At 43.0% G+C, this 26,883-nt stretch overlaps 2 protein-coding genes across 6 annotated transcripts in view; one reads left to right on the top strand and one right to left on the bottom strand.

Annotated features, from left to right (window-relative positions):
* Positions 1 to 26,883, top strand: part of LOC128082428 (calcium-activated potassium channel subunit beta-2) — a 115,342-nt gene that overhangs the window by 37,770 nt on the left and 50,689 nt on the right. The gene's annotated exons all lie outside the window — the stretch shown is intronic.
* The window catches only part of TBL1XR1 (TBL1X/Y related 1), a 380,885-nt gene that overhangs the window by 337,660 nt on the left and 16,342 nt on the right, over positions 1 to 26,883 (bottom strand). The gene's annotated exons all lie outside the window — the stretch shown is intronic.

Below are 26,883 nucleotides of genomic sequence, written 5' to 3'. Positions count from 1 at the left end.
GGTGCACATGCAGCATCAGTATTATTTGGGGTGTGTGATGTGAGTGTGACTTTCCCTGGGCTGATGAATTGTTTCTGCTTGCGCATTAAAGTTTCAAATTCCCAAACAACAGAGAGACTTCAGAGTGAGAGGTATTTAGCAACAATAAAATGCTCTGCTTGCGGAAATGCTTCTCACAGGAGCTATTAAAAATGCACTCAAAGGAGCTGCGAGTCATGTCTTGCAGCAAGGGATACAGTACTGCTCACTCTGCTAAGTATAAAAATGAAGGCTGCGATATCATTTTAAACCTACTTCAGTGTGGGTGTCTACAGGCATACTTTACAATGCTGTTGTTCAATGCTCACAACTTAGAGAATTCTGGTAGATTGAGTGTTTTCATTACAGCTTCATTAAAAAAAAAGATTTCCAGTGTAGTAGGGACTCACAGAGGAATCTGAATTTACTCATCCTAACAAATGTTCCGTTTAAGGAGAACTTCAATGATTATAGCAAGCAAACTTCACGTGGGTCATGGTATCACTCATTTGAAAATGATATACTGATGACAATTTAACAACAAAAGTGCCACATGCCTACAGTCACAGCAAATACAGTTTGTGCCAAAGGGAAGCAATATTGGCTTGGAAACAGCGAGAATTCCCCCTAAGAAACACAACTTACAAATATTCAGCATCTGAGCAACAACTTTTCAGTCAAGCACATTGCTTTGCATTGCAGACTGGGGAAAAAATCATTTCAACCCATGCTATCTACACTACAATGTAGGACAAAATGATAATAGGGGAAAATTTCTCTCAAGAAAATGTTCCCAGGAGTTTGCAATATGGCTTAAAGAGATTTTATGTTGCAGAGATATTAAACCTGTGTCAGAAATGAGCAAGCAGAAATCAAGCACCCATCTTTTCTTCTCCATCTGCCTTTTATCCAGAGGCTTTGGCAATTTTACTTTTTTTACTTTCCATCCTGCAGGGCCTTGGGCAATCCCCAGCCTCACTGCACCATGGGCAGTTGTTCTGGACTGTGGGACAGTGTACCAGTGAACATGTAGCTGGTGGTGCTTAGGGAACAAGGCTGCACGTAGAGTTCAAGAAAAGGGAAAACGTGCAAAGCAAACTTTTGTTGCAGGAGTAGGTTCATATTTCAGGTGTTTTCGGCTGTAAATAAGACATATTGCAAATCCCATGACTGAAAACTAAATCTGCTTTCAGAACTATTCCAGACGAATTTGCCACTTACAAAAACGCCTGCCAGTAGCAAATATCCATTTGCCTGAGAGCCTGTCAGAAGCGACTCCAAATCTCTTCGTGCTCCCTATGCTCCACCAATGCGCAGCAGATAATGAAGTAACCCGCATCAGATTGATTCACTGTGCTGAGAAACAATTTCGCTGTTTTCTTCAAAAGCTGAATGAGAACTTTATGCTTTGAATCTCACTTGTCCTTCTGCTTTATGAATCGCCTGTGGGGCTCGTGCAATTTTCTAATTTATTTATTTGATATTATTTGGGAATTTCATCAGTGAGTAACACTTGGCTGGCAGATCTTTTGGGAACGGCAAATGCTTGCAAATTCATACTGTGTTGCCTATTTTAGTCATGTGGTGTTCCTCGGGTGGATGATTTGTGTAACTAACTAACCAAGTGAATAGCAGATTTTACAAGCAAGCGAACAATTTCATCTTGGATTCCCATCACTATCTGAGCAGTCAGGTTTCAAGTTCCTGTCTTGCGAGGAGTCATAGGAGCAACACATAAGTGCTGAAGGGCTCCCACCAGGCAGATGTGAGAGCCGGGTTAACAGCTTTCAGATTCATATAAATATTCATGGCAAATGTTTGAATTCTCGCAGCTTTGCTAAAAGGAACAGTCAGCATCATCCAGTGCGCACGGCATGGGCCACTCTCTCGCAGCGCTTGCGGAGCGTGAACATTATGAGACAGAGTCTGGCACAGCATGGACAAGTGAACGTGCCCTGACGATGCGCAGCGATGAAGCTGCTGAGCGGAGGTCGCTGCCCCCAGGTTCGAGATCGCTGCGAGCGCGGGTGAGGGCGGGACCCGGAGCTGTCCCCGCTGCGGGTGCTGACTGCGGGGACAGGGGTGACGTGGCTCGGTGCTGTCATGCAGGGCGCTGACGGCATGCCAGGGAGATGTGGAGGAGCTGCGAAGCAGCAGACAGAAAGGAAACTAACATCTGGTGTATGGCTGAAAAGCAGGGAAAGGCAGTTGGGCGAAGAGTTTCAGTCAAGTGGTTTTTCTCAGACAGAAAAAAAAGCAGCTGTCAAAACACCAAGCTCTTTTGACTCAGAAACAAACGAGGAGGAGAAGATTATAGAACAGAGATGTGTTAGCCTTTTGAACTGATTTTGTACTCCACTTTTGTAAAATAGGAAACCTCAGGTCTCTTATCGAGTGTTTGTACAGTTCAACTACTTCCCCACTGTATGTAGAACAAGCCAGGTGCCTACTGAATGGTTGGGACTGCTGTGCCAGCACTGAGCCGACCAGCAGTGTGACAGCCTATTTTGTTGGCTCTTTCCACACTTTCAGTGATTTTGAACCTCAATGATCCTAATATCCTTATTTGTTTTAAAAGTAGAAACAAGCCTGAACAGCACACAGCAAACAAGCCACGCACCAACAGTCACTGTGGGCAGTACCTGTGCAGTTATGTTGTCAGGGCTCACACAGTGCCAGATTAGTGCTGCTTGGGGAGAGTAATAGAACTAGAAGAACTAGGGAAGCCAAAAACAAAGAAAACAAAGAGGATTTTTGCTACAAAAAAATTGATTTCATGTCTGGGGTGAAATCCCAACTTAAAACTCCCCTTGGATAGTGCTAAAACTCTTTCTATGTCTCTTTCTTCAAATACTGCTTTTGCTTTCTTAGTATAAAGCTGACCTATTGGCCACGGTTAGCCCATATCTGTGCTTGTTCCAGGCAGGATAATTTTCTGTAGACCATTTATAAAGCAGTAGTTCATTTTTAAAGAGAAAACAGATAAATCCCACCTTGTTCTGCCCTCATTGCTGGGTACCATGTTTGCATCATCTGTTCCCATGGCAAGTTCTGCAGGGACACCTAGCAACAATCCTGGAGCTGTAGCACCTTCTGCCAAGATCCCGGAAAGGGTAGAGGCAGCAACATGGCTGTTAGTGAACAGAAGTTCCCCACTGTTTATCATCCATTTCTACAGCTCTGCAGGAGTAACTTGTCGGCTCTGAGGCACTCAATAGTCTTTCAAAACTACTGCAGTAAACACACAAGTTCTTTAGGTAACCATTTGCATCACAGCTTGGTCAAAACCTCACTAAAACCTTCAGTCTTGCCTGCTGGCCCCTTGGCATTGGGCTGCCAGCAAACTCCCCAAGAAACTGAGAGATACAAAAGCAACAGAGAAGGTATCCTTCAGGAGAAAGGAGGAAAACAGCTGGAGATGTTAGATGACCTTAAAACACTAATGGGGGTTATGACTAGATCCCCAGGCAGTGGATGCGATGGGCATGTGACAGCTAGTTCCAGCCCCAGCCACCCCCAAGTACCTGGTCATTTTGTTGTTCAGGAACATTCAGTGTTCCTCTTGCTAGCAAGCCACTGAGTTGCCCTAAATCAACCACCACAAGTATTTTGAAGACCAGAGGAGACAAAAGACTATTTGTCCCATTTCCCCACTTCCCTGTCTGGATCAGAGATCAGAGTGAAACTGAAGTTTATGTGTAAGCCCAACATGGTCCACCTCCCAGTATCACTGTCCCAGCAGGAGCCCCTGCATGGCACAGCCTTTAGTGCCTCTAAGGCCCAGTACCAGAGGAGGGCTGGGATAACATCGCTGCCTTAAAGAAGTGTTGCAGAAAACATTCAGTATATTTGGCTGTACTTGCAGACAGCCTATTTTCCACCTCAGCAGAGTGGTACTCCTTTCTGACAGCCATTAGTTATTTGCAAATTTAGATGGGCCCTATAAACATCAGGCTCCTGAGAGAATAAATAATATTTCAGAGCAATAACTTGAAATAAGTCAAACTCAGAATGGTGAGAAGGCTACTAGTATGGTCCCCCTGGGACACACTCCCTACCACTTCTAATTAATATCTGGTACTTAAAGCATCACAGTCTGGTTAAATCAAAGTCAGAGGAAACAAAGGAATATAAAATCCATTGGAGACCTATGCCTGTTTCCATCCATGGGAGCAGGCACACTCTTCAGAGCTGCTGCCAGACAGACTGGCGCTGACCTCAGAAGCCATGGGTTTGGGAGCACAGCCCCAGAGACTCAGTAGCCAGGCTGCCCTTGTATTACTCCCTGTTCTCCTGCTGCCTCCCCCTTCCATCCCTCTACTCTTCCTGGCAAACAAAATCAGCTCACAAATGATCCAGGAAAATATGCTTTGGTTTTGGGATGCCAGCTGGGACTCAGCAAGCATCAGAGCTGGTGCAATAAAAGCAGGAGGAAAGCAGAGTCAGGAGTGAGATGTGGGGAGCAGCATCAGCACAGTACATTTTCTAGCTAAACACCCCCAAACTCCTACTCCCTAAGGACTCAATGAGCCTGCTGCAGAAACAGGCTTCAGATAACCACATCTTGACCATAGCAACATATTGCAGAGCCTAAGAGTTATGAAAGAACTGAAGAGCAAAAAGACCCGAGAATTTGCCTGCATTCTTTGATTGCTGAGGCCCTTCTATCTATTGACAAGTAGTTTTTGAGCTCATATGTTGAATTCCAGAGCTACTGTTGTGGTGATAGGGCAAGAATCAATGGCTGTGAAAAATAGCCCTTGTGGAGCCGATGTAAGGAGGTCTGTTGTAATTTGGCCAAGTTTACTGATCCAGAAAATGCACATTTCAGGTAGAGAGCCTGAGTGGAAAACATCAATGCAACTAGGCCATCTTTCAAACCCTCCAACAAAGCACATATACTTCAAGGAGCACTAATCCAGGCAGGGAACAAAGGAAGTTCATTTGGAACCATAGCATTTTATTAACCAGAGGATCTTGCGGAAGATGAGTGTCCTGTCTTTTGAAAACCCATTTTAATGAAGCACTGGCATATAGCATAAACTTCTGAAAACTTCTCTGTCTTCATTTACTTCCATATAAGACACTGATCTCACTGACAACTCTGTTCTTTGAAAGCTCTTCTGCTCTACTATTAATTGCATGAAACGTGCATTTTCCCACCTTGCAAAGATCATCACAGGATTTTCTGGTTGTAAAGTCCAAGAAGTCCGCAGCAAAATCTTTTTTTAGTAGAGCTTAATTAAGACAATCCAACAATTTGTATGCAGCTGATATGGAGGGATTTTGTCACAGGTAAACGAGTTTTGAAAAAAAAAGCTTTTATCTCTTCTTGCTTGCTGTTTTAGTCATATTTTAAGTGGATTAGTACAATCTTTCCTCAGCCAAACTCCACAGCCAGTCTATTCCTTCATTGTTCTAATCTTTCAAAAAGAAAAAGACTGAAAGCAATTAATTAAAAATCTCTTCAGAGATGCATATGTGAGAGCACTTATTCAAGAACTCATAAAATAACTCCACATTTAAGACAATTTATCTGGTGCATTAAGCATGAACAAGATGTCTTTGTTAGGTGCACCTGCCCTTAGATGGTTCCCCAAATGAGTATGCTTGTCATGTAAAGATGTCTGCAGTGACTCAGCTCAGTTGGAGAGGATCCCCTTTCAAACTTGGTTTGAGCTTCTAGGCAGATTTCTTTTTCATTTCTCCTGTGTGATGAAGAGTTTGATAGATTTCGAGCAAGGAGTCTTTTCCTGCTGGGACCGGGCTGTCAAAAGCCATCACAGAACTTGTAAGATACTGTTGCAACTCCACAAGCCATAATTCACCTCCACAATTATCAGAGTTGAAAGAAAACTCCCAGTAATTGACAACAGGAGCTTTTCTTAGCAGTGTTACTCCACAAGGCTGCAACATCATCATCTGCACACACATGGACACCCACATGGGAAACAGTACTACCATATGCAGTGAAGTCCACTGGCCTGAGTGAGCTTGAATAAGTAAACATCAGTTTGTTTACACTAAAACCCTGCAGTAGTGTATTCAGAAACTCTTAAGGTCAATTAAAAAAGACATTCACATTTTGTACCATTTCTTCATTTCTTATGAACCAGATAAAAACTAAATTTCTTGAATTTAGGGTGAGGGAGAAGGTCTGGATTGATCTCCAAGCTGTTCCCTTCCTTAATAGAAATCCAGCATATCTGCGCTGAGCGCTGTGCCTTCCCTTCTTTTCTGGAGTCAGTGCAGTAGACATGGTTTAGTGAGCACGGTGATGATGGATCAACAGTTGGATGAGATGATCTTAGCAGTCTTCTCCAACCTTAATTATTTTGATTCTATCCTGCAAAGTACGCTTTCCAGGAATCTTAAATATGCTGTGGAGGTTCACGAAAGTGCTTAGCCTGTTCTTTGAGCAGCAAATGTTGAACAACAAATGGATTTCTGTACCCTCTTTCTCAATGATTTATCAATATCCTCTTCAGCCTTCATTAAACTATTCACTGTTTGTCTACTCTTTCTACTCCCTGTTCTGCTTGCCTGTATTTAAAAAGCCTCCCATATCTTAGCCTGCTGGTCAATAGCCAGATATCCAGATGGTACTTATAAACCACGTTGAAAGGTGCCTTAGAAATAGCAGGGAGAGGGGAAAAAAAACAAAAAACATCGGAAGACTTCAGATGCTCTTTTAGATAAATAGCAGCGGTAGAGCTTATTAAACGTTTCTTCCTTTAGGGAAGCTCTGGAAGCAGCAACAGTTCAGTTCCATGTGAAAATGCACCTCTTGCTGTTAGATTTTAGCTTCCCCAGACAGTTCATAAGCCTGCCCAATTTCTTTGGAAGAAGCCATGCTTTCATCAGGGTTTGAAGGTTTCTGTCAGCACCCATCATTGTTCTGCCCTAACACCACTCCTCTATCAGCCAGTTCTGTGCAGACAAGTTGTTTCTGTAGGAAGGATCAAACGTTGCTCACCCTAATTGTGTGAGAATCCCTCTGGCAATAATCAGGCTAATTGCCTCAGTGAAGCCAGCTGGATTCGGCTTAAAATCAACCACCAAAATTATGTGCACATGCTCCTTCACAACCCAAGACCTGATCACTGAACATTATTTACATCTCACTCAGAAATACTTCTTTTTTTCTCTCCTTTTAGCCAAGGAGAAAGCTAGATAGTGTTTGGCTTTCAGGTACACCCCAAATGAAAGCTAAAGCTTCTCTAAGTGGTCCCAGTTCACTGCCTCCACCAGTGCACAAATCTCCACATATCTCTAATCATTTTCACTATCAGCCTCTGCACTCTTTTTACATCTATTAGAGAATTTATGAGATAGGATGACTAGAAATAAAAAAGGATTCTGAGGGGAGAGCATGCAATTGATTTATGTTAATGGCATTATAATAATATTTTCTGTGGTTTCTTTCTTTTTCATTTCGTACACAGCTAAAATGTTGATTACCTTTCTATTCCACTCCTGCTTGCCAAACAGCTTTGCCCACTTGGGCTCCAAGAATTTGGTTAAAACATAATTAATTTAACCCCCCCCAACATATGAGAAGTTGAGATAACTCTTTCCAACCAATCTTACTAGTATTCATCAGTGAGTTTCACCAACTGTCATGCTGCTCATACATTTTTCTATGTGAAGCTCCTCTGCCATCAGCAGCTTTGACATATTTAACAACTATTAATGCTAAAAAACCCATCAACCCTGTAATTTCTATTGGGCTATACCAGAAGCCTTAGAAGTCCCCCAGATGTGCATGAATAAATATCACAGTCACCTGTGACAGTATCCTTAATGATTTTTGCATTTCTTCACACTGATAACTTTCATCTCTTGTGCATACGTCAGAAATGTAAAAATGCTAAGATGCACTGGGAGTTTATAAATGCAATCACAGAATAAATGCTATTGCAGAATCCCACCTTCGTAACACATTCTGCCTTGAGAACTGTATTAGGTGTGAAACTGCTTTATCCTGGAGGGATCAGAATATGGAAGTGTCCTTCAGAGATGTCAGCAAAAGATCCTGATTGAGGGCTGACGATGGCACTTGATAACCCAATAGAAGGGATTATTCAGCACAGTGCCAGGGATAACCAGAAACCTATTCCACTGCTGTTTGACAACTGAAAATGAACAAACAGGCTTGGACAAAAAAAATCAGCCTGATTCTTGTCTTAAAGTTGAGAAAATCAAATGCAAACACTTCATCAGAGGTCTGACAAAGCCACTTGTCCTTCTTCTATTCATTACAGTGCGGCTGTGCACTGCCTTATGCTGGCTGGTCAGAGATAGAAATACAGTATCACAAATTTGGGATCTGCTAAAAGCTGAAAACACCAGGAATAACAACGCTTTTCTTTAAAGAGTCCTGTCAAAATTAAAGAATGGCTTTTCAAAAGCCCTTGGCATGACGAGTTCCTCCAGACTTCCCTAGAAAATGGACAACAAGGCCATTTGTCTTCCATTTTCAGTGTGCCCCTATGAAACAACTCACAGCCATCATATCTTTCCTACAGGTTAGAAACAGTTTGCAATAGCATCACTTAACACTGAAAGTCTCTCTTTTTTTTTTTTTCTTTTTTTTTTTTTTTTTTTGTGATGAAGCCCAGGATTACTGTTACTGCTTCAAGCTGAGGCACAGGAGCGAGTCTCTGCTATGGGATTTGGATGTGTAGCCATGTGTTTGGTTTGTGAGACAGCACACCGAACGTATGGCAATTTTTGTGCACCTTCATGCATGATGCAAAACACAAAGTAGTTATCAGACTGATTATACCTAATTGGCATATTTATTATTAATGTGTCTGACACGGAGGCTGCTGAACGATTCAGGCTGTGCCAGGTGGTAGACAAACACATGGCCATAAAGATAAATTAAATGTGTTAAAGGAGGCACACAAACACAATGCTTGTATAAGGCACTGGATACCATTGGGATTCCCCACAGTGGGAGGAAACAGCCCACTGTTACCACCCACGTGAGCACACAGGTTGCTTTGGGGATCACAGAGGAGAACTGCTGAGAAACAAACCCTGCAGGGCTGAGCCTGTGAGCATTTCAGCAGCGCTGACATCCCTGATACAGCCAGAGCCATCCCTGATGCGCCCAGAGCTTGGTATCCTCGCCCCCAGCCTCTCTCTGCCCTTCTTCCTACTCCATGAAACAAGATTGCAGTAGTTGGACAGCCCTGTGTATAGCTTGTAAAAAATAAATGAAAACCCAAGTGGATGCGCATTTGCTATATAAATTTTGCACCTGAATGTAAGTTTCTTTGCGATGTCTCAGAGGGGCACAGTGTGGAGCAGGGCAGTAATTAGCTGTCTGTGTTCGACATGCCATTGGCATCATTCTGCTGGCTGTTCTGTGCTCCCCAAAAGCACAGTACTGACTGTGCAGAACCAGTAGTACGCCACATGTGAATCCACACAGGCTCTGAACAAAATATAGCATGCAGGTACCAAAGCAACAACCTCTGGCCACTTCACATGGGGCCCTTGCTCTGACAGACTATTGGTCATCCTGTAGCTGCCAGTCACGCAGTGCTACCTATAACCCAGAAGAGTGCTGAGCAAGGAGCCTGCTTTGCATTTCTCAGGAAGGATGAGGAAGGATCCCAGCTTTCCTTTCCTGAAGAACCTCATTCATATTTCTGAACTGTTTAGTGTGGGCAGCAGAGAGTGATGAAAGATTGGGATAGCAGCAGCTGCAAATGAAGTGCCACAGTGCGAGTACAGAAGGCTCATTTTGTAGCTCTCTGAGGCTGCACAACAGCTGAGATCCTGGGCGTGCGGGAGCAGAACAGTCCTGGGCTGGGGAAGAGGAAGATGGAGGGGCAGACAGAGACCGTATTCTCTTCCCACTCTTTGTGTATGGCCATTTTTTGGATGGAAAAGGCTATATTTGCTTTATATTTTATAAAAGGTTATATATATATATATATAAAGCTTTATAAAAGGTTATATTTGCTATATAACTGGGCCATCCACTCTCCCTTCAGAGAGCTCATAGCCAGCCATTAAATTGCATTGTATTATATCATAAATCCAGAAAAGTGACATTTTTCATTCATGAGGATTCATAGTAACCACAAAAACAAGCCTTCCCCCTCTAAAGCGGTATTCGCCATTCAGATTCTCAGATACAAATTGCACAGAACAGCATTTTTTCCATTCCTTCTCACACATAATACCACATGTGATATTTCTGGCTTTCACCTGAACATAACTAGGGAACATTGTTTATCCAAAGAGAGTTCCCTTGCCTCCCTAACTCATCTTTTTCACCTATAATATTTTATACTGAGACATGAGAAAACGGTAACAAATTATACACGGCAGCATCTCCCAGCTCCAGAGATTTCAGACGTGCCTTGCTCCATGCTATCTTTCTTTGCTAAATCTGGATGAATAGGACAAAACATATGTTGTAAAGACATCATTTTGTATCATAAATTAAGCCTGATTTCTTCATTCAGATTCTGGTAATACTGTGGAATTACTTCACCTTCTGCTAACTCCTGACTGCCTTTACTATCCATCCACACAATTTAAAAATCGAATAAGCAGGCTGTTATGTGTGAAAAGCAGCTTTTACCTCAAGAAAATGAAACATAAAAACAAATGCTGAAACCAATAAACTTCAGAAAATGCAGAGCTGCAGCTGTCATGCTTATCGTCGGGAGTGGCAGCATCACAGCTAAAAATCAAAATCCTCAAATTCAATCAAGGCTCCATGATTGCATGGTGCCGGCACTTACTGTACAAGCCCACAGCAAGAGCTGATTCCTACCCAGCCACAGGCTGGTGTTTTGACTGCAAAGATGGGGGAAAATGCTATTTTCTTATTTTAAAGCAGATGAGCAAAGCCGCAGAAAAATTATGTGCATTGTCCAAAAACACGGAGAAAGGCTAAATCAAAGTCAGCAGTTTCCCAGATCCCAGCATGCTGGTTAATTCCCATATTTTCTACTCGCATAATTTTTAAGGGTACTGCTATTTTTGTCTTATCCCCTCATCTAAGAGCTGCCACCTCTGCCTGAGGACAACCTGGTCAGAAACCAAGCAATCTTTCATTGATAAATGCAGGATCACCTATGCCAGCGATGGTCTTATCATGGCGGAGACTGAGCCCTGAAGCATAGATTCTTATTGCTGCTCCAAAATCTCTTTTATTAACGTTAAATGCCATTACACAAAGCTCTTGCATTACCCACACAAACGTCCACTCAGGAGCCGCACTCCCACGCTGAGATGGCCACTTACCTATTTAATTAGCGCAATCTTTTGTGACAGCCTAGGGGATCACACCAGCCAATAGACCTGGCTGTTAATGGGAGCATGCAGGTTGCAAAGGAGGAGGGGAGCACAGAGCACCTTTATCATGCTCCAGTGTTTACAAGCAAGGTTTCCAGAGGAAGGTAAATAGCGCTGAAGTGCTGCCAGGATTGTTTCCCTGTGCTTCAGAACAGTTTTCCTTTCAGTGTTGCTGTGCCAAGTTTCAAATCTGCCTTGTGCCAAACTTCATACGTAGAAACAAATTTGCAGAAAATTCATTTCAAAGTCGGACTTAGGCTACCAAGAGGAAATGTCAAAGGAGAAATGAGCGTGTCCAAGCATTTGTGCTACGGCTGCTGCTTCTATGATCACTTAAACAGGGAAGAGAATCAATAAAGCCAGATTTGCTTCTATCCTCTCACAACTAAACTCTCCATTTTGTATAAATAGATACCTAACATACCCACAATTCAAGCCCGAAAAGCAAAGACGAGCATTCATGGTAGGAGGAAAGGAAAACTTCATTGTGTTCCTACAGAAACAAAGCCTCTTCTCAAGGCTCATTTTCCCACTGCCAGAAAATCAGACAGCGCTCAAAGTGGGATCAGCAGCATCAGGCAGCTGAAGGAGATACAGCAAAATAAGTATATGGGAAAATAACATTTGAAAATGCCTATGTGTGAAGTAGTTATCAGACCAGCAGGATCTGAAACAGTCTCATTAGGTGAGAACAGGGGAAGCATGCTGCTCTCTCAGAACTGCCCCATCTAAGGGAAGGCAAGCTTGGCTCCCAGCCACACTACCCAGATTTCAGACAGCACAACTCTTCCTAAACCTCCTCCTTTCCAGCCCCAACACAAGACTAAGCTGTGTGCCATTCACACAGGCAGAGCTCATTTGGAGGCAGCCCAGTTTTCCAGATTTGCACAGCATTTATGGACATTGAGCCTTTTTATAAACAGGTAATGAACTTAGGTCAGCTGGGGGTAAGCCAGGATCCTTCCTCCTGCACAGCAGGGCTCTCATTGCAACTAACTCATGCATAGCCTGAAAGCAGCCTGGGCAGGAGGGACACACACAAGACCACAAAGTTGCTTTTTCTTACTTTACAAAGCAAATCAATAAATCAGTATTCTCACAGATTTTCAAAGAACAACATGGAAGGAAAATAATGATATTTTTAATAACCTTTTCTTTTTTTAAAATATTTATTATTTTTAATGTAGCTAGGGACCCATTTTTTCTAGGAGCAGTGAGGCAGAGTTGGGCAGCGCTTGAGGAGCTGGGGCCATTGGAGCCCTTTTCCCTTTTGGCCATGAAGCATCTCATGTTAAATAGAGCACAAGGTTGGACACAGCACAAAGTGAGCACTTCCTGCCAAAGCCATTGACACTTCCTTACCCATGCGGAGGTAGACACAGGGCAGTTATGCCAGCAGGCTTTTCTGCACTGGTATTTTCCCATAACAATAATTGCAAATACAGAATAGCTGAAAAATAAAGAGATGACAGCATGAAAGTATCAGCTCAGAAGTCAGTGGAAAAAAACTGGAAAAAATCACCATTCATTTGTAATGGCGTGACTAGTCTTAGTCTTACTAAGAGGGACATTTAAAGTGAAACTGTGTGGACAAGAGCACAGGAAAGTCAGTGAATCCTTTCACTTGGAGCACGTTATTCCTTAGGATGCAGTTTCCCTCGTTCCATGCAAGTCTTTGTATTATGGGGGTCCCAGTCTCCAGCACAATTAAGAGTCACTGAGCTTTCTTTTTCACAGTTGCTTTGATCTCATCTTGCTGGGGGAAATGCAGTTGCTAACCCCACTTCTTCACGGTAAGAATTTTTCCATTGGCTTTACAGAAGCTATCGCTTAATTTAGTGGCTTGCTCTTGGCATGATTTAAAAACATCATCTCCGTAATGTTGTTATCTTCCTGCAATATTTCACAGATATTGTGAAACCAGTTTATACTGATATCGAACTTAGCATCTGGCTGACAGGACAATTGCAGGGAAATATTGCCAGAGATATAAGGCCATTATAAGAAAAATAATGAGCCTTAACATTTAACGGGGTGTTTTCTTTAGGAGAGATCATAGTGATGCTCCTGTCCACAAAAATCAGCACTTTCCATACAAAGGCAGAGGTAAAAGCATTCCTTCACGCAGGAAATAAATCCTAGCTAGTGGGCGAGCAACGGCTTCGCTCTGGGCTGAAGTTTTCCAAGGGCTTCTTGAATTATCTAATTTGCCCAAAGTGAGTGACTGGTGCTGGGAGTGTAGGGATAGCTAATAAGGCATTCTGGAGTCATTAAGGTTTATCATGTAAATCTCTATTTGAGTGCTTTTAAAATGCATATTACTTTCTTGATAAACTAGGATGGCTCCTAAGGAGCTGTTAATATGAATTAGGGCGTGTACAACACATAGTTGAAAGCCTTATGAGGAGTAGTTATTTCACATGCAAGGTAATCAGCTTTTAAATTATATTAAATACTGCAGCTGTAGTGTTCCCCCTGCCTCTCCCAGGAAGCAGATTGCCTTTATAAAAAAATATATTTTTTTTTGTGCTAAATTTCATTTCCTCAGATAACAGCCCACTATCAAGTTGTGCAACCGTGAGGTGACTGACAGAGGGCAGGGAGGGGTGGACAAGCACATTTCATCTCTGCCATTTAAATATCCCCAGATACTGTTGGGTAATATTTTTCTTAGCATAAAAAAATGTATTACTTTCAATCAGAAATTTCCTGTGTATTTGTGGAGGAATGAGAAAAGGTGCATTCAGTTCAGCAGACGTAAGTCAAATCACAGCATCTCCCCTTCACCTCCTCTGAGATCTCTCAAGGCAAAAGGAAGTGAAATTGGGGAACCTGGAAATAAGGTGATCACTGGGAGAATGGAAGGAAAGATCATCCTGGATCTTGTAATTACTGCAAGCAAAGCACCATCTCCACAGACCAGTTATCACAGTCCCTCTTGAAGCAAACAGACTCAACAAAAACTGCCTTCATACAGGAAAGAGACCTGAGGATACACCCTGCTTTGTTTTTCTGTTGAAAGGATTCCCAAGACCTTCCACGCAGCATCTCTGCATCTCTCTTCCCATACCCATGTGCCCCTGTGCCCAAGAATATGTCTGGGATGAAAGCAGCTCCCAGGCAGTGATAGGAAGGGACTGTGGAGGGTAGCTGCAGGCACTCCGGGAGCAGGAGAGCTGCTGTAGCACTTGGTCAGCTAAATTAACTTAACCAGGGAGAATAACCTCCAGAAAATGCTGCTTTCTCATCATCAGTTACAATTTTTGCTAGCTTTGGTAACATCACAACGTGATATTAATTACATATTTGAAGATGACCTGCTGGCAAGAAGCTGTTGGCTTTCTGTACCTTTTTCTGCACATTAGAAGATTGTAACAGGCAGCAAAACAGTTTCGTTATGAGTGATACCTGCAGCTTTCCAACAGCAGAATTCTTCATTCATTGGTGATGTCTTTCTGCTGATAGCTCTGGCATTGAGCACATAGGCATATACATCTTCTAGACAAAGACAGGAAGGACTGGGAGATCTCCTCTGTATTAGTTTTTTCTTATAATCAATGTACTTGCTTTAAAGACCAACTTCTACCGTGCCACACTCTTGGCACAGAAGTTGTCATAGCGAAAACAAAGTTTTCCTCACTTCTGTTGCTCTCTCCTTTGATCAAGAATTGAAATCTCTGTGGCAGCAAGGCTGGTGAACCAAGGCTCCTACAGAGGTCAGCCTGAGCCATCCTTGTGTTCCAGAGGAGCCTGGGACAGGGCAGGTAGATGCGGTGTCAGATGGGCTCTGCTCTCCTTGCAGGTGCAGGGATGGCTTCGGATGTGCTCCAGGCAGTGGGGCACCAAGCAGGGCAGCTGTCAGGATGATGGCACACTGCTGTTGTATGAGGCTCAGTGAGAAATGCTAGGATCCTCACTGCTCCTCACACAACCAGGAGTAGTTTTATGGGGGATTGTAGGTATAGAGAAGGCAATAATTCATATGCTATCAGATGAAAATATATGGGGTATTCACTCCTGTAGGTGATGAGACATTATCAGAGTTCATCCCTTTCTGCAGTTTTTGTCTCTACACAATTACACACGAAGGCCTTTGGTAGCCAGGACGTGTTGACGTTTCTTTTTTCAAATGGAGTAAGCATCTGAGCTGTTTTCTATTAGCCTAGGCCTAGGAGGAGGTTTTGGCATGAGATGTTCCTGTTGCTGCCATATCCAATGCCTCTAGCCATTGGCTTCATGCCCAGGCTCAACGCGAAGCAGTCTGTGTGAAACAGACAGTTGTAGGCAAACAGATCGGGGTGCCGCAAAATTAACGCCTTGCTATTGAGCAATGAGCGAGAGCTAAAATTACTCTGTGCGCCCGCAGCCAAATTGGGAGCTCACATTAGAAGGCTTTTCCTGCTGCTCCTCAAACCAGCTCCAGGCCATCTCATCGCCAAATAGGGCCAGCAGCATTCAACCAAGCACTGGGGTGCTCTCAGTGTTGGGTTGTGGGGCCCTCTGAAATGGAGGTAGCAGACGGAAGCACAGCCCTGAGGCTGCTGGTGAGTGCAGCATTACTGACAGTCACTTCTCCAGCGTTTTCCCACCTCGTCTTCTAAACGTCTTCAGGCAGATCAGCAAGAGACTGTGAAAATATTTGAGTCCAAGAGCAGTAGGAGAGCTGGAGAGAGCAATAGAGGGAAAATTGCCTTGCAAAACATAGGACACTAACCATTTAATATATGCATCTCCGCTAGAGACTCTCACAACTGCGTGTAATGGGCTGTGCTCTCCTGAGAGCCTTTTCTTTAAAGTGTTTACAACAGGAGTGAGTAACTGTCGAGAGACAGAGACAGGCACATCCGTCTGCATCACACTGTGACTGCTCAACAACAGCCACAGAGCGCTGAGCGGGCTCAACCATGGCACAGCCCACACAGGCAATGGGCAGACGTTAAGCTTCATGCAGAGAAAGGTGCACACAACAAAACGTGGTGGGGAAGCACTATGTTTTCTTTCTCTGCATCAGTGCTGTGCTTTTCACTTAAAGTAATTGACAGTTGGAGTTAAAATTACAAGCAGGAAGGGCGTAGGAAAAGTTGATAATAGCCATGAGCTCAATCTATAGGCATCGATCGCGCCAGTGATTGAGCTGTCTTCCATGAAACAGATAATGACAATGCCAAGCTCTACATTTACCCTTCCAGCACCAGGAGTTTTCACCCAAGTTCTCTCCCAACACTCTCTAGAACTGTCAGAAAATCTGTCCATAGCACTAAAGACTTAATTTCCTTGATTACCAAAGCAATGCAATATGCTAATCAAGCAGATGCAGAAATCTCTTGAGCAGGCAGTTACAGTGACCAGAGAATCCCAGGAGGATTTTTTATAAGCCCATGAATCCAGAGAAGTTTTTCTCTCAGTCTCAGAGCTCCCAGAAGCACCCTCAACACACTAAGAAATTCTCCTGACAGTCTCATGGGATCTGCTCACTGTGACAGTGCCCACCAGCCTGCATTGACTTTATTTCCAGAAGGGCACACAGCAGTGCAGGCTGAAGCTGTCTCTAAAAAGTTCTTTCAAGAGGACAAAATATATAGATATTGCACAACTCTGCCTCCAATCCTGTTCTGCTATCTCTAGGAAAATCTGATCTGATGAATCCACTTGAGGAGTTTCAACCTAACTCATTACCAACTAATTAAGGTCTTTTCCTCTCAAGCCAAACATCAGCTGTTAAGCTATTATTAGTTATTTCGAACTAAACCCCAAAAATAAATCTCACACAGCCTGTTAAATCTTCCCTGAAGTTTCAAAGAACCTTGTTTAAAGCTAAAGCTCATCAGAGTTGCACATAGCCAGCTCAGAAGCAAGGTGTAACCCAGCAGCAGTGACACTGGGGAGCCATACATGGTGGCACCTGGCTTAACCATAGCCATGCATGCTCCATTTGGGACCAGCACTCGGACCTCTACCTACACAAAAAGCCTCTTTTGCAACCATATATATCCCCTAGTACCAAGCAACACGAATTGCAGTGTTACAAAGCAAGGCAGGTTGAAAGTGGCACTGAATTTGAGCCACGAGTATGCTTCTTTTGCCTCAAGAACTGGAGTAATGACATCTATAATTACACTACTTTTATAATAGCACAGGGAATGGTGGAAATCAGATTGCAGAGGAACGAAAAATTAATAAAAGTCCATGGCAAATTAAGACCAAGTATCTCTGTGAGAAAACCACCACTGGGATTAGCAGGGGGGAGCTCCAGTCTGACAATTGCAGGCAAAATGTAAGTGAACCCTGGTGAGCGAGGCAGTCAGCTAGGAAGTGAAAATTATTTCAGCTCTGGGATATTTCTATTTTTAACATTTGTGTTTAAAATTAAATACAATGAAGATCATCATGGTTTTGCACTGAACTTCAGAGGTAACCCAGAGTTTCACACCTGAGTGAATCTATGAAAGGAGGATACATCTCCTGAGTGGGAGTGAGGGCAATGAAAGCCCTCTTACCCACCTTGGAAAACCCTCTCTAGCTCTGTGGATAGAAGTCAGCCATCGGTTGCAGCGTGCAAAGGTAGGTTAGGGAACCTAGATTCCTTCTGCTGATTTTAGAGTCAGGTTTTAGAGATTCACATCAGAACAAGTTATCACTAACATGAAAACCCTCCCCCAGTTCTTTTAGCAATCTTATCATCAATCGAAGAAAGTCTGGCAAATAACGCTGCTACCTTGCTACCATGAAAAAGGATTCACTGAGTGCAGCTCTCTACTAGCAAGTTGTTAGCAGTAATGAATAATTAATGAATAATGCAGTTGTCTCAATGCCCCAGTGTCTTTGGCACCTTCACAAATAATAATTAAAACGATAGATAACAAACAAGATAAGTCCCCAGGCCGGTGGTCGTACATACTCTGTTCTTGCATTCCTGTGGGTTTATGTACACGTGATGCAGAAGCCAGAAGTTTCTTATGCTTTGTACCGCAGACCCCACACCTCCTGATATTGCACCATGCTCTGAAAGCCTAGGGATGTGAGGAATCCAAAGAAGCTGCAGGAATTACATTTAAATAAAGAATCCAGCAGTCTGAATACTTATGAACAAACTCAGAATGACTCTGGAGTTTAGTCTTGGTGAGCAAAGAGCAAAGTGTTTGCAATCTGCAACATCTCCATCCTTTCCATGCAGATGCTTTAAGAAACCATTTCCCAGATCTTAATTTCTCTTAATGGTGCAGTATAAGTGTCCCCAGAGGCTAAGACCAAATACTCAATTCTTTCAGCTGCTTATGAGCACTGCAAAGCCAACAATTCTCCAGTGCAGCCTAGCGGTCACATTAGTCTATGTTCCCAACCTACAGCATGACAAGTCATGAAGAACTGGAGCAACAAGTGACCACATCCCCTTGCCCTGCTGGCACATCCCTGCTGCCTCCTTTGGTTCAGCACTGCACTGGTTTGACTTCTTACCTTTTTCATCTTTTGAAAATTAGCAGAAGATTGACAAGGATGGGAGGAACAAAAAGAGAAAAACAGAATCTGAGTGCTTTCATCTCAACAGTCTGCACACACGGGGAGCCAATTAATTCTTCTGAAGCTATCCTGCTGTTGAGACTGAGCATCTTCCTATAGACTTTCCACACTCCTTAAGGGAACAAGAGCAGTAGGACACTGCTGTAACTTAAAGGCTGGCAACACCAAGAAGCACTGCACATCTCTGAGCTAAAAACATTCTTCTTCGGTAACAATCAGAGCAGGCCTGTTCTATGCAGATCTGGAGATTAGGAAACAAGTCTAAGCTGAAAGTCCAGTTTGGCTCCTAGGGCATTTCTCTATTTTCAATTCACAGAATTCAATAGCATTGGCACAGAGCTGATCCTTGTACCTAATTTTCCATTAATGGGTCAAACAGAAGCAATTTTTAACAAATCTGTTGAAGCATCTGAACAGATGAAAGAAAATCACAAGTGATCCATCAGGGCTTGAATCAGTCCTGTCAAAGAGGCATGCTGGAGCTGGCACCTGTGCACACATATTCTGTCACGTCACATTATACCTTCAATTGTACAGCTCAGTTTGGCAATGATACAGTTTTTCTTCATCTTCAGCAAAAGCATCTCCTTCTAACTTCAGCTCACTGCTGCACCTGAAAACTAACCCCATAACCCTATGAACAATTCAGCTTGTCACCCACATGGTGGTACTTGTGGAACAAAAGCCACGCATCTGGGAATAGAGGATGGGACAGCTTCAGCAAATTCCCACAGCTGGCTCAGCTTCAGTCAGTCATGAATTTCACCTCTATTTTCATTGCTTACTCCACTCCCTTCCCCATTACATTTGTAATTGCCAGAGAGAAGCTCATCATTAGGTTTCTCCATTGTTTCCAACTCATGCCTAGGGCTCCAGGCAGTGAAGGGGAACGCCTGGAAGTCCCCATGCATTAACACTGGGTTTGTCAACAGCAGTGTTTCCCAGCTCCTGAATCAATGATGCTCTTACAGAGCAGTGGAAGCTGTAAGCCTTGGGTGAGCACCTTTAAACCTGCACAGGCTATTCAGGACCTAATGTTACGTATTCCCAGGAGAACAACAAATCTCTTTTAGAGGAATTAAGGAGTCAGTGAGAACTGCACATTAGAGCCTTTCATCATCTTCTTCCCACATCTGATATTCAACCTCCCCTGTTCCACAGCTGAGGAATTATCAAGGTGCCAGCCCTTCCTCTTGGTGACAGCAAACCTAATGGTTACAGCTGCAAGTGGCAGGGAAAACCTTTAATGAAAAACAGCAAGTTGTGGATATCACACTCTCCCCTCTGCTAATGAGGTTCAGCATATTGGAAACAGCTAAGTTCTGGGGCACTGCTGGTTCCCCACATGCACTAATAAAGTATAGGTCATCTGTAAGTGTCCAGTGAATGAAACCGACTCCAACACTGCTGAACAACATGAAATTGTGGGAAACCATCCCCTGTGGTTTCCCAAGTATTTTCCACTGTCCAAGACCACCTACAGGCTCTCTTGTCACCTGAGGTCTGGTGAGGATTTAGGCACAAAGCTTAGTCTTGTTGAACTTCCAGGAAGACTGTCATGTCCTTACATTTGCTGAAACTTCAGCTAGGGCTGCAATATGGCACATGCTGTTCAGTTTAAAAAGTTCTCTTCCACACCCAAATGGTGTTATTTTAAAATCAACGATTTATTGTCCATCTGCCTGGACAACTGTGATCAGCATGCATGATAGGCCTGGAAGTGCACAATTATTATTCAACTCAGCTGATTTCAAGGAGATCTTTGATTTTGTTTTGTTTTCCAGAAAAATGGCAAAGGGTTATTTCTATTGGAAAGAGACAGCTCAGTAATATCAAAAGTGAAATGTCTTATATCAAAGTCTCAGAACATATTATTTCATGCACTAGCTACTGAGTGATGAATTAATAATAGTATCTCAAATACATCTTCCATCAATATGCTTCTTCAGATACTATCAGCATTTAATTAACATAAATTATATGACACAAGAAGGATTCAAATGGTTACCAAAAGCAATGCATCTTCTATGATACTGAAATTCTTGCAATTCTTGCAAGGCAGTAAATTTTTTCCTAGAAATTAGTCACAAATCAAGTATTTTCACAGTACATTTAGAACTGCACATTTCTCTTAAGTTGCTGAGAATGGGAGATTGGGTCTTTGGCTTTGTTTCAGGTCGTCTTCTAAATTTTATGCCAAGCAATAGCATTCATATAAAGAAAACAGTGGCAGTATATAGCTGCAGAGGGACCTTCAACAGCTCCCATAACCTTTACTGCAGCAGGGCATCAGAAAACCACACAAGCTGTTTCTCATTTAACTATCTTAATAGGTCAAGAAAAAGTAGTTATGACTGTTCTAAGAAGCACAGACATTTGCTTTTGTCTCATAATGATACAAAAGGTTGTACTGCTCTGTCTACAAAAGGTTGCAAAGAAATCAGACTGAATCCAGGAATGAGGAAGTTTAAGTATGCAATTGAAATGTCAGCCAAATGACCAGAATGATGAAGAGCGAAAGAACAGCTGTAGTCCCCCAGTGGGCTGAATAGCATCCAAGTGCTCAGTTGCAAAAGAAAAGGAACAAGTGCAGAAGGTAAGAGGGAAAGGCAAGGACATGCAGGCTACACAAATGAAAGAAATAAGGATATTCTCTGTGCCTTTCTTAAGATAGAAGAAGGAGATGCCTGCTTTAGCTTAGAACAAATAACTTAAAAAGCTGGCTGAGTTAAACCAACAGCAAAAAAAAAAAATAATCTTCAAGTTTCACATTAAAGGTATACTTTGCTTTTATTTTTTATGGCTTGTGCTCTTATCTAAAGTGTATTCTTTTGTCCTTAAATTCATTCACTGAAAAATTTGATTCTGAAGTGACCTGGCAAACCAAGATATTTTACCCCTATAGGAGTGCTTACTCTGTAGACTAGGACAAGAGTTTGTGAAGAAGTGCACAGCTCCCCGGTCTGCTCCATCAGGAAAGGGAGTGCAGCACACAGGCACCAATGCTACAGGGAAAGTGGCAGAGCCGCACGCAGGTCTGAAGAAACTTCTTCCAGAGGCTGTCAATAGCTACAAAAGCTTTCTCGTATCTGGTAGAGTGCAGATCCTCACTCCAAAACCTTTGGTGAGTTCATAGCAGGACTCTGACTCTCCTTCACATTACATGAAGGGGAAAGCATAGCAATATAAATAAACAGAGCTAATGTACTGCAAGTAGTGGGGAGAAAATGAGCCTTGCATTCAAGTACACTGTTCTAGTCAATATAATCCACTCCAAATTAGTTAATATAATACTCACTATCCAATCACTCTACTATTGTTACGAGCTGCCATATAGTGCTAAGCACTGCACAATCTCACTGCAAGCAGCTGTTCATTCTCCAAAGAGTTCACAAGAACCAAATGAGCAAAGGAAAAATAATAATAGCACGAAGTGTCCAGTGTCACACAGCAGTTTGGTAACAGTGCAGGAATAGAGCCCACGTACTTCTTGCCCTTGCAAACGTCTCTGAAACATACCTTTGGTCATTTGACTTCTTTTGATGTAAGATACATGATTTCAGATAATGGGCTATGCTAAATCTTCAGTATTAATGACTGAAGTTTCCACAGGTATTAAACAGGTCTATGAAGGACAACAAATCAGAAAGCATATAGCATTGCTTGAAATACTGTAGTTATTTCTTAACCAGGAAACAATTTGTGTCACCATAAAATAATCATGAATTCACCCCCTAAAAGAGATATTGTAGGACCCATTTCCAAAGCATGCCACATTCATGCACACAGTCAAAATAACTGTATCTGTGAAGTCCATCTGAATTTGGAACACAAGTCTTGTTTGGGTTTTTCCATTAAAGCAAATTGCTTTGGCTGCCTAACTGGGAAATCAATATATTCTGATCTGCATTCATTTCCATCTCATCCTTCTTCATACCTAGAATTGGACAGCACAAGAACTATCCTTCAAAAGTAGTATCAAGGGCCCTGAGTCACCTCACCTGCCTGAAGATATGATTTAAACATGGAAGATGAAGATATCATCCCTTCTTCACGCCCAGTTCAACACTTCTCAACTGTGTATGAATTTCACCTTTGGGTGTACATTCACAACCCCAAGTACCACCAGCAGCAGGACTAACAGCACCAACAAGAGCCTTGGGGCAGTCCTGGCATTTTTATAGCAGTGATTAGGTTTTCCAGAAGAGCAGTGAAGTGTCTGTATCTGATTAGAACTCTTCGAGTTGGACTTCTAACCTCTTGAGTCATTTTCAAACAGTTTAGGCCAGAATTAGTCACAAAAGCATTTGCTTTTTTTTCTTTTCCTTTCCCCTTTGCTTTCATGTTTTTCATTACAGAAGGACAAAGCGATACCGTGCTATGACGAGCAGCCAGAGCTCAGCTGAATCACAGCTCCTGCTATGATCCCTCGTTCAGCAGCTCATTTCCCTTCCTCGTCCTGGGCTCAAGAGGCTTATTAATAACAACTAGGCAGACAGACCTTTTCCATCTCTGACTTCACAACGAGTAAATTTTCCCTAGAATGTTTTTCTGAGATTTTCACAACCATCTCTCTCCATGCCCCAATCCAAGATGAGTGGTATTTCTAGAAATTGTTAGCTCCGCTGTGTTATGTATGTTATTTTTACTTTTATTTTTTACAAACCACCCTTCATTACCTTTATGTTCTCATTATGGTTGATACACTGCATAGTTGTTCATTTATTATCACATTTTAACTCAAGTTCAGATTGTATATCACTGGTGGAGCTCCCTGGGATAAAGGGCAATGAATACTTTAATTGCTTGATAAATTATTAAGGACACTCCTTTAATTGGGTAATGTGGTGTTTACATCTTCGAAGCAAATACTTATGGAATCTACACGGGTGCAGATTTGTGCTAAGCCTACAGCTACCAGCCTCCATTTCCCCTCGAGGATAACAGTTTTATCAGACTATTAAAATAAACACCACGCAGGATAAATCGTAGCAGATGCCATGCAAGATCTGCAGCTGGAATGAAGGCACAAACCTCCAAAGTCAAAGGGGGTGCACTGACTTGCATCAGCCGAGGGATCTGTGGCCAATGGATTTCACTCAAAGCAAAGCAAAACAGCCAAGGACCTACATTTTGCATCGCTTTAGCTAACCTAGTTCATTTGAACTGAAATGGGTCACAGTGTACCCACACAAGGAGTTCAGCAGCAAACCCGACTTCAGAAGAGCACAGGGAAAATGCAGCTGGGGAAAGCAAGTGCACATTGTGTTAAACAGAGCTTGGCACAGCAGAAACCTGGGCTTTCAGCTGCTCTCACAACCATTTTAGAAATAAAACATCCCCTGGAAAGGCACAGCCAATTCCAGCCCATGGGGAAAAGATGGGAGCAGGAGGGAGAGGCAGTCCCCTGCCTGAGACCCAGCTGCTCCCAACTTTCCCTTCTCTGAGCATCTCTGTACTTAGAAATTGAGCTTCCTTGAATTTCTGCCATGTCCCTGCTTTCCTAAGCTGTGTGGTTATGAAGGTATTTGTCACATTCTTTCCAGCCATATGCTATGCTTCTTGCTTATTAAAAAAGAGAGAAGGGAGCAGACTGTCTAGGAAGGTTCTTTGTGTTGCTTAGAAATAGTCACGAAACAGACTTTTCAGGGGAAGTTAGCATTTCAAAGGTGTTGCACATCTATTTATTATCAGCTTTTGGTGACACACTGTGCCTGAACTCAGACCAGCAGAGAAGCAAAACACTATTAATACCTGCTTTATGAGTGCCCATTCTGTTCATTCCAGGGGCTTTTGGCACAGCAAGAGGCAGGCAGAGCTGCACCCAGACAGGGCCAGCTGGGAAATGGGCTGCATCATCACTGAGCAGTCACAACAGGGAAGCCTTCCTGCAGTCCTCTGCTATAGCCCTTGACTTCCTTCTCTCCCCCAGAAAATGTTTTTTTTTCCCCCCCCCCAATCCAAATGGCACAATACAATGCCCCTTAGTTTCCCTTCTATTTAAGGCTCCATTCTCCACAGCCAAACGACAGAAACACGGTCTGGGTATGACATATATGCATACACACACACAGATACTTCACTTATCTATGCATGTGACTTTTCTTAAAGAAAGATGAGTCTTGACTGTCTTCGCCTGTTAAGATGTCACCATATTTCACTGTGGCAGGAATTCACCCCATGTTGAGTCAGATGACCCTACTACTGCACAGCGTTATCTAAGTTTCCCCCCCATCCTTTTCCCATTGCACAGGGGTGAGAACATGATTAAGCCTTACAGATAGTGGAGCTCTCTGCTCTTTCAAGGGCTACAGGGAAAAGTGCAGTCACAAACCTCCTGCTTACTGCCTGAGAATCTCAATAACGAAGTCAAGTTAGGTGAAATCCTGGCTGATGCCTTCTTACAAAAGCAGGCTTTGAAACAGTACATCCAGATAAACATCTTATTCAACACTCAGATCTTAAGAAAATCAATCCCTGTGAACATGCATCCAAATGAAAACAAGTGTAGATGTAGAAATTCCTCAGGTTAATGCTTCCAAACAGATCAATACACAAACTCCCATGGACTGATTTCCTGGAGCTCCAGCTCCAGACTGGCTCTTCAGCTCAACTCTGATCACCTGGATCTACAAGACCCTGGAACCAGGTTCTGCTTGCAGTTTTTTTTGACTCTCCTTTTCCAGTTTGCTCTCCTTGGTCCTTTCCAGAGGATCTCACATTCCAGACGTACAGAAAAATACTTCCCCACTCAATTTAGCATTTCTGCTTCACCATGCCACACCAGGCAGCGGAAAGAACTGCACCCTCATTTATACATGCATTCCCTCTCCTTCCACTGATAACCTTTTGAACCACATCTCAAAAAGGCTGCTTTGCCAGTCAGAACATCATTGTCTCGCTGAATCTGCTGTAATCACAGGAGAGCTAAGCAGCGTTACATCAACATTGCCATTAATGGGTGCAAAGACACTGTGTACTGCTCAATAGCTATTATGCTTTTGTACAGTTAAAGTTTGCCTCCAGCACTCATGCTAGTGGGAGAGAGTACAGCACAGGGAAAGCAACAACACAAAGCAGTGCTCTCCTCCTGTGTGGGCAGGAGGAAACCCTTCCACCTAAGGATGGCAGAAGGTGCTGTGGCCACTGGCTGATGGCACACAACCCAGCTGTACTTGGCCTTCTTCCTAGCAGCATTTTGCTGATCTAACCCATGTCATGTTCTATGCCAGCTGGCAATACTATTTGATTCTGCTTTTGGATGCCTGTATGCAGCTCCCAAAGCTTCTGACCTGCTCTATAGTGCTACTACTGTCACCTCGAGATCAGCTTTACCACATTCCCTGTGTCAGTTCTTTACTATGTAAAATTAACAAGAGCACAGCCAGCGTGCCTCTGGCTGCCCCATTGATCGTTACAGAAGGTTCCTCACCATGAAGTGTAGCAGTAGTCTGTGTGGCACTGCATGGATACACAGCTGTAATCCCCAGTGCTGGGATCAGATCGTCTCTTGGGGTCATTTCTGCACATGGAACACGTGTATGCAGACTAGTTTATTCCAGCATGCCCAAGGTACATTCAAAACCTCGGCCATCTGTTATTTATCATAACAGAGGGCACACTTTCTCCAAACAGGGGTTCCAGGACAAACTGCAGAGCAGAAGGACAGACATGCAGCCAGTGCTGAGCAGTGATGGTGCAAGTTGGCCTGTTTGCTGTCCATGCATATGTTTCAAGAAACATTCAAAATGGAAATCCAGCTAGGATGGAAGAGATGCCATGGCATTTCCCACACCCATCACAGTCCCACTGGCATCTTCCTCACTCAGCTGCAATCTCAAAGACTCATACAGCTGTAAAGTGGCATGAAAAACAAGAAAGGGAGTGCATAAAAAACAGTGCTAAGTCATAACTGCTTTTGAATGATATGGCTGGCCACAACACAGGCTAAAAAAATATAGAGTTTAATTTGCAGCACTATACAAACTACTACAAACAGGCAGTGGGACATATCTTCCTATT

The sequence above is a fragment of the Tympanuchus pallidicinctus genome, unplaced genomic scaffold (assembly GCF_026119805.1).
Source record: "Tympanuchus pallidicinctus isolate F22 unplaced genomic scaffold, pur_lepc_1.0 scaffold22, whole genome shotgun sequence".
Lineage (NCBI taxonomy): Eukaryota > Metazoa > Chordata > Aves > Galliformes > Phasianidae > Tympanuchus > Tympanuchus pallidicinctus.
Note: the sequence above shows the minus strand (reverse complement) of the source record. Positions and strands in the feature narration are given on the sequence as shown.